A 6767-nucleotide genomic window follows, 5' to 3' on the forward strand; every position below is an offset into this window, starting at 1 on the left:
GGTGGGGGCTCACCTGTGCAGGCCATTCTCGCAGCCCACTGGACATGTGTGAGCTGTGATGGCCTGAGGTCTCCACTCAGGGTCGTCCCAGCCTCAGGCTGACTCGTGCCAGTGGGGACTTCTCCTTCAAGTTCACATACAACCCGGCAAACTGAACATTTTGGTCCGTCTCCTGTTCCTGCCCAGCCCTGAATTCCTGTAATTTCAGAATGAGGTCAATGTCATCCACATTCAGAGGTCACTTCCCAGAAGTCTCAGGCCAGAGCTCCCAGGAATGGCTGGGAGCGTCCCCTTGGGTGAATAGGGTGGGGGAAGCGAGGAACCTGAGATGGGGGGACCTCAGCCTTGGGGAGGCAGAGCTGGCTGCAGACCGTGCCGTGTGCAGTAGGGGCAGCGGGTGAGGCCATGTGCAGCTGCCTCTGCCACCTTCTCCAGGGCTCTATCTCCCCAGCCCAAAGCTGGGTGCCCACCTGTCACTGACTCCCAGGCCCCACCCCAGGCAGCCCTGCTCTGCTTCCTGTCTCTCTGGGATCCTCCTGCGAGCAAGGGCTACAAGCACCCTTTAGCATCCACTAATGTCACTGAGGCCCAGCTGGGACTTGAACCCAGGGCTCTCCTGCTCCAGAACCAAGGACGACAGCTGCTCCAGGGGCCCCAGAGCCAGCAGGCTGTGGTGGGGGAGGCGTGAAGGGCAAGGGCCAAGGGTCCCCACTCTGGGCTCCCACACTGGGCACAGCCCTCTGGCCCTCTGAGTCCTTAGCACCCACACCTGCTCAGAGGGGCACAGGTGGGCTGCTGCCCAGCCCACTTCCCAGCAGGCCCTGGGCCCTCAGTCCTGGCCCCGGCAGTGGTGCCTCTGCTGACCTCTGCCCCGTGGGGTGACACCGCTCTTGCCACACCAACAATTGCGGGATGGACTCGGTGGTCATCTCCATCAATGGCTACACGTCTGTGTACGCAGCCATAGTGATCTACTCCATCGTCGGCTTCCACACCACCCAGCGCTACGACGACTGCTTCAGCAAGTGAGTGGTCCCGCCCCCGTCACGCCCCACACATGGCATCATCCTGGCTCTGCTCCAAGGAACATCCTGCACCTCATGAACGCCTTTGACCGGAGGGCAAGGTGACCCAGGAGAACTTCGCGGAGATGCAGCGCTGGTGGAATGCCATGGACCAGGCGGCCTACGCCCAGCTCACGTTCCAGAGCTGCGACATGAACTCCTTCCTCTTGGAGGCAGGTCCCGGCACCCCGGCAAGCAGGAGACAGAAGTGCCCCCGCCGGCCCCTCAGGTTGCACCTGGGGCTGCCATCAACTTCCCTTTGGTCGCCACGACGCTGGCCGTGGCACATCCTGCTGCTGCTCGGCTCCCCACGCACTGCCTCCTCTCTGTTTGGGAGCCCCCAGGTTGTGGGGGTGTCACCACTTCTGGCTGGCGGCTCCCACAGTGCAGAGCTTGGTGCCAGGATGTGGCGTCACTCGTTGTCAGCTGTGTGTCACCTCCTGGGCCCCAGGTGGCTGCCGGCGTAGCCCATCCCAGCCCAGGTGCCCTCAGCTGCTCCTTGCTCTGCCGGGGCCGGGTGCCATGCACCCTCACCTCCTGGCCCACAGATCCGCTTTACCCGTGTATCTGGAGCCAACAGGCTGCCTAGGATCAGCCTCATTCTCGCTTGGTGTGGTTCAGTGGGATGTGCGCTGACAGGGTGACAGTGTGGCCGTCAGGGACTGACAGGCCCTGGGTGACTGGGTGCCATCGTGCAGGGTATGGAGGGCACAAGCCTGGCCTTCATTGTCTTCACAGAGGCCATCACCAAGATGCCGGTGTCGCCACTGTGGTCCATGCTGTTCTTCATGCTCTTCTGCCTGAGCCTGTCGTCCATGTTTGGGAACATGGAGGGCGTGGCCATGCCACTGCAGGACCTCAAGCTCATCCCTGCCAAGTGCCCTAAGGAGCTGCTCACAGGTGCTTGTGCCATGGGGGGCCCAGCTGTGTCCCCTTCCCACTGGGTCACAGGTTGGGACCTGCTCGGCTCTGTTTCCCTGTAGGCCTCATCTGCCTTGGGACCTACCTCTTGGCCCTCATCTTCACACTGAACTCTGGCCAATACTGGTTCTCCCTGCTGGACAGATATGAGGGCTCCATCCCCCTGCTCATCATTGCATTCTGCTAGATGTTCGGATCCTCTATGTGTATGGCATTGACAGGTACGAGGGAGGAGGCAGCAGGGAGCTGGGCCGGGGCCAGCCTCAGGGGGTGCAGGGCAGACAGCAGAGAAGCAGCCCTGAGTCCCAGGAGGGGGCTCTGCAGGGCCCCCCAGGGGGCAGTCCATGCCCCTCTGGCTTCCAGATTCTCCTACACCTAGCTGTGCAGAGCGAGCACTGACAGCAGCATTGGGAGACTGCCCAGAACTTGGGGTGTATGAGCATGGAGGCCACAGCAAGAGCAGGCCCTCTGCCACATGGCCGAGCAAGAGCCTTGGTCTGGGTCCCCCACAGCAGCCTGGGTGCAGATACAGAAGAGGAACGAGGGGTGGGTGGGCAGTGGGGCTGGGGTCCTCAGCCCGGGGTACCTATGTTGTAGTGGGGGGCTGTTATCTCCCTGGAGCTCCAGGCCTTTCCAGAGGGAGGGCCTTCAGCCCCCACTTGGCCAGACATCTGGGCACTCACCTTGCTGGGTGGGCTGGCCACCAGACAGCAGCCTGAGAAGCTATAAAGGCAAGCTGCTTCTGAGAACCGGTGTGCAGGCACAGGTGTACAGCTATAGGTGAGCAGGCCAGGTGTGTGAAGGCCAGGCATTTGCAGGCCTGGTGTACAGGTACAGGCATGCAGAGGCACATGTGTGCAGGCACAGGTGTGTGCAGGCCAGGTGTGTGTAGGCCAGGCATGCAGAGGCCAGGTGTACAGGTACAGGTGTGCAGAGGCACAGGTGTGTACAGGTACAGGCATGCAGAGGTACAGGTGTGCAGGCACAGGTGTGTGGAGGCCAGGTGTGCAGAGGCCAGGTGTGCAGACACAGATGTGTACAGGCACAGGTGTGTGCAGGCCAGGTGTGAAGAGGCCAGGTGCACAGGTACAAGTGTGCAGGCACAGGTGTGCACAAGCCAAGTGTGCAGAGTCCTGGTATACAGGTACAGGTGTGCAGGCACAGGTGTGTGGAGGCACAGGTGTGTGTAGACCAGGAGTGTAGAGGCCAGTTGTACAGGCACAGGCGTGCAGAGGCCAGGTGCACAGGTACAAGTGTGCAGGCACAGGTGTGCACAAGCCAAGTGTGCAGAGTCCTGGTATACAGGTACAGGTGTGCAGGCACAGGTATGTGCAGGCCAGGTGTGTGTAGACCAGGAGTGTAGAGGCCAGGTGTACAGGTAAAGGTGTGCAGAGCCACAGGTGTGTACAGGTACAGGCGTGCAGAGGTACAGGTGTGCAGGCACAGGTGTGCAGAGGCACAGGTGTGTACAGGTACAGGCGTGCAGAGGTACAGGTGTGCAGGCACAGGTGTGTGGAGGCCAGGCGTGCAGAGGCCAGGTGTGCAGACACAGATGTGTACAGGCACAGGTGTGTGCAGGCCAGGTGTGAAGAGGCCAGGTGCACAGGTACAGGTGTGCAGGCACAGGTGTGTGGAGGCACAGGTGTGTGTAGACCAGGAGTGTAGAGGCCAGTTGTACAGGCACAGGTGTGCAGAGGTGCAGGTGTGCAGTTACAGGTGTGCAGGCACAGGTGTGCAGAGGCCAGGTGTGTGCAGATATAGGTATGCCCAGGCGTGCACAGGCCAACTGTGCAGCAGCCATGTGTGCAGGTACAGGTGTGCAGCTGAGGGGCAGGCCAATGTACACAGGGTTGGCCACGCTCTGGTAACATGCAGTGTGGGTTTGGCCGTGCGCATGGCCCCACAACTGTGCAGCTGTGCTTGGCACTGTACATGTCCACACGTCCATCTGTGAAAGGCCCGGAGTACAGGGAAAGGCAGGCAGTCAGTGTCTCACCCAGGTCAGTCGACACCGTCCCAGACTCTGTCTCCAGGTTCAACAAAGACATTGAATTCATGATTGGGCACAAGCCCAACATCTTCTGGCAGCTGATGTGGTGGGTTGTCAGCCCCCAGATCATGCTGGTCATCTTCCAATTCTACTTCGTGGTCAAAGTCAGCAAGGAGCTGACCTACAGTGTCTGGGACCCCAGCTACATGAGTGCCTAGGGCCACCCATGCCGGAAGGGTCACAGGTCGGGGTTGAGGCCCTGCATGTGCTCAGGGGAGGGTTGCAGTTTGGGGTGGAGGCCATATGTGTGCTCAGGGCAGGGTCAAAGGTCAGGGTGGAGGCCATGCCTGTGCTCAGTGGAGGGTCACAGTTCAGGGTAGAGGCCCTATGTGTACTCAGGCGAGGGTTGCAGGTCAGGGCGGAGGCCATTAGTATGCTCAGGGGAGGGTCACAAGGTCAGGGCAGAGGCCCTGCATGTGCTCAGCTCTGGCCTGGTTCTCCCCCAGGAGGAGTTCCACAAATCCCGGCAGGTCAGGTACCTGCCCTGGGTGTACATGGTGGTGGTGGTCATGGCCTGCATGCCCAGCCTCGTCATCCCCTGCTTTGCCATCTACAAGCTCATCAGGGGCCACTGCCAGCAGCCAGGGGACCAGCAGGGCCTGGTCAGCACGCAGTCCACGGCTTCCATGAATGGGGACCTCAAGTACTGAGGGGCCCAGCCCTAGGCTGCGTGTGTCTGTGTGAGTGCACGCATGCACACATTTATGTGTATGTGTGAGCATTGCATATGTGTGTGCACTAGCTTGAATGTGTAGACATGTATGTTGTACATGTGTATATTCATTCATGTGTATGTGATGTTTCTCCATATGCATACATGTCTATGCATACATGTGTGTACATGTAAGTTATGTCAGCATCGTGTGCATGCCTAGATATGTATGTATTGTGTGCATATATGCCTGTGTGCATACATGTACATGTTTTATGGGTGTGTACATATGCATGTGTATGTGTGTATGTGCATCTGTACATATGTAGCTGTATATTTTGTGCACATGTGGACATGTGCATCGTGCTTACACGTATACGCACACTGCTTGTATGCACGTACATGTTTGTGCAGATCCAGGTGCACACATATTCACATACATGTGTGCATCTGTGTTTACATGTTCATGGCACACACATGTACCATGTGGGCCCAGTCTCCTTGTCATGAACACGGTACAGCATGCCACACAGCCCTGGGTATGTCCCTCAAAGTCAAGAGCTGAGGGGTGGGGAGGCTGCACCTGCTGCACCCCAGGTTGCCATGGACAGGCGTGGAGCCTGGAGCGTGGGCTGCTGACTTGGCCCCTACAGCCATTCTCATTTCCCAGTCCCCTCCCTGTGCCCTCCCCTTAGCTACAGACCCTTGATCTAGAGACCCCCGAGGTCAGGGTTTGGGCCTTTTTACCAGAAGCCCATTGAGCCTGTGGTGACATGGCCACACACCCCCCATGCCCTGGCCCCGCCACCCCTGGCTTAATGAATACTCACCATTTAACCATTGCTTCTGCCTGCCATGGACAGACACCCTGAGTGCAGCTCAGTGCAGCCCAGCCGGAGGAAGATATCAGCTGTTTTCTTACAGGGACATTAACTGTGAATTTTTAGCCAGATGTTGGGAGAGAGGGTTACAGGGGAACTTGGCCCTGGCCCCTGCCAAGGACACTGCATGCCTCCTGGCCCCCCTGGAGCCCAGGGCTGTGTCAGGGTGGATGGCCCTGGAACTTGGCACCAACCTCAGCCCCATGCAAGCTGTGCCTGTGGCGTCTGCTTCCACAATGGCCACCTCCACATTCCGCAGAAAAGCCTGGGTGCTTCCCTTCAAGCGGACTTTCTAGAATTCTCACAAGTTGGGCTGGGATGCTGGGGGATCCCCTTCCTCCCAGAAACCCTGGCAACAAACTCCAGTTCTGCAGTTCAAGCTACCCAGCACACTGCAGACATGGAGCAGGGCGGAGCTTGGACATGTTCTGACCACTCAGCACTCACCTCTCCACTGCCCTGCAGTGCCCCTGGCACAGCCCAGCCAGGTGTGCCATCCAGGAGGCTGGTGGTTGTGTGACACCTCCGGAGCACAGTGCTGCTGCTTGGCATCCTTGTCAATGTGACAGACAGGCAGGTTCATGGACATCAAGTGTCCCCATTTAAATAAACCACTGCATCAACTGTTCTCAAGTGTGCATCCAGACGGGCGAGTGTGTCCCCAGGGACAGTGTGGCTGACGGTCAGCTCCACTTCCCTGTGGGCTGCAATCAGGACGCTGTCCACAAAGCCATGTGCTGTGGCGGGGACAGGCTGGGCGTTGGGCAGGACTGTCTGCCTCCCAAAGGCCCTGTCCCTGCTGTGCTCAGTGGAGGTCATCCCAGGGACTCCTATAGCTCTGGGGAGGGTGTGGGCTCCACTCTGAGGCCCCCAGGCTGGGTTAGGGAGCAGGTGCAGCCCCTGGTACAGGCCACATAGGACTGGCCAGGAAGCCATGTTCAGACTCCCGAGGTGTCAGGAGATAGGTGTGGTCTGAGGACTAAGCCCCCTCCTATGCTGCCCCAGAAGCAGGGAAACCACAGCCACCACAGCCACATGTGGCCAGGCAACAGCCTTTATCTGCTGACCCTGTCAGGAACTGCATGGCATGGGGAGGTCAGGGGCTGCCAGGGTCCTGGGTGGAGCGTGGGGGTCCCTGGTGATGGATGTTCTGGGTCTTAAGGTGTCCACATTCTCCACTCAGCTTCACAGGATGTGGC

The 6767-nt window shown here is 59.1% G+C and overlaps 1 pseudogene; it reads left to right on the forward strand.

Moving 5' to 3' along the window:
* The first annotated feature begins 218 nt into the window (after window positions 1-218).
* On the forward strand, window positions 219-4685 carry LOC133755201 (sodium-dependent neutral amino acid transporter B(0)AT1-like; annotated as a pseudogene).
* The last annotated feature ends 2082 nt before the right edge of the window (window positions 4686-6767 follow it).

The sequence above is a fragment of the Lepus europaeus genome, unplaced genomic scaffold, assembly GCF_033115175.1.
Source record: "Lepus europaeus isolate LE1 unplaced genomic scaffold, mLepTim1.pri SCAFFOLD_3_1, whole genome shotgun sequence".
NCBI classification, from domain to species: domain Eukaryota; kingdom Metazoa; phylum Chordata; class Mammalia; order Lagomorpha; family Leporidae; genus Lepus; species Lepus europaeus.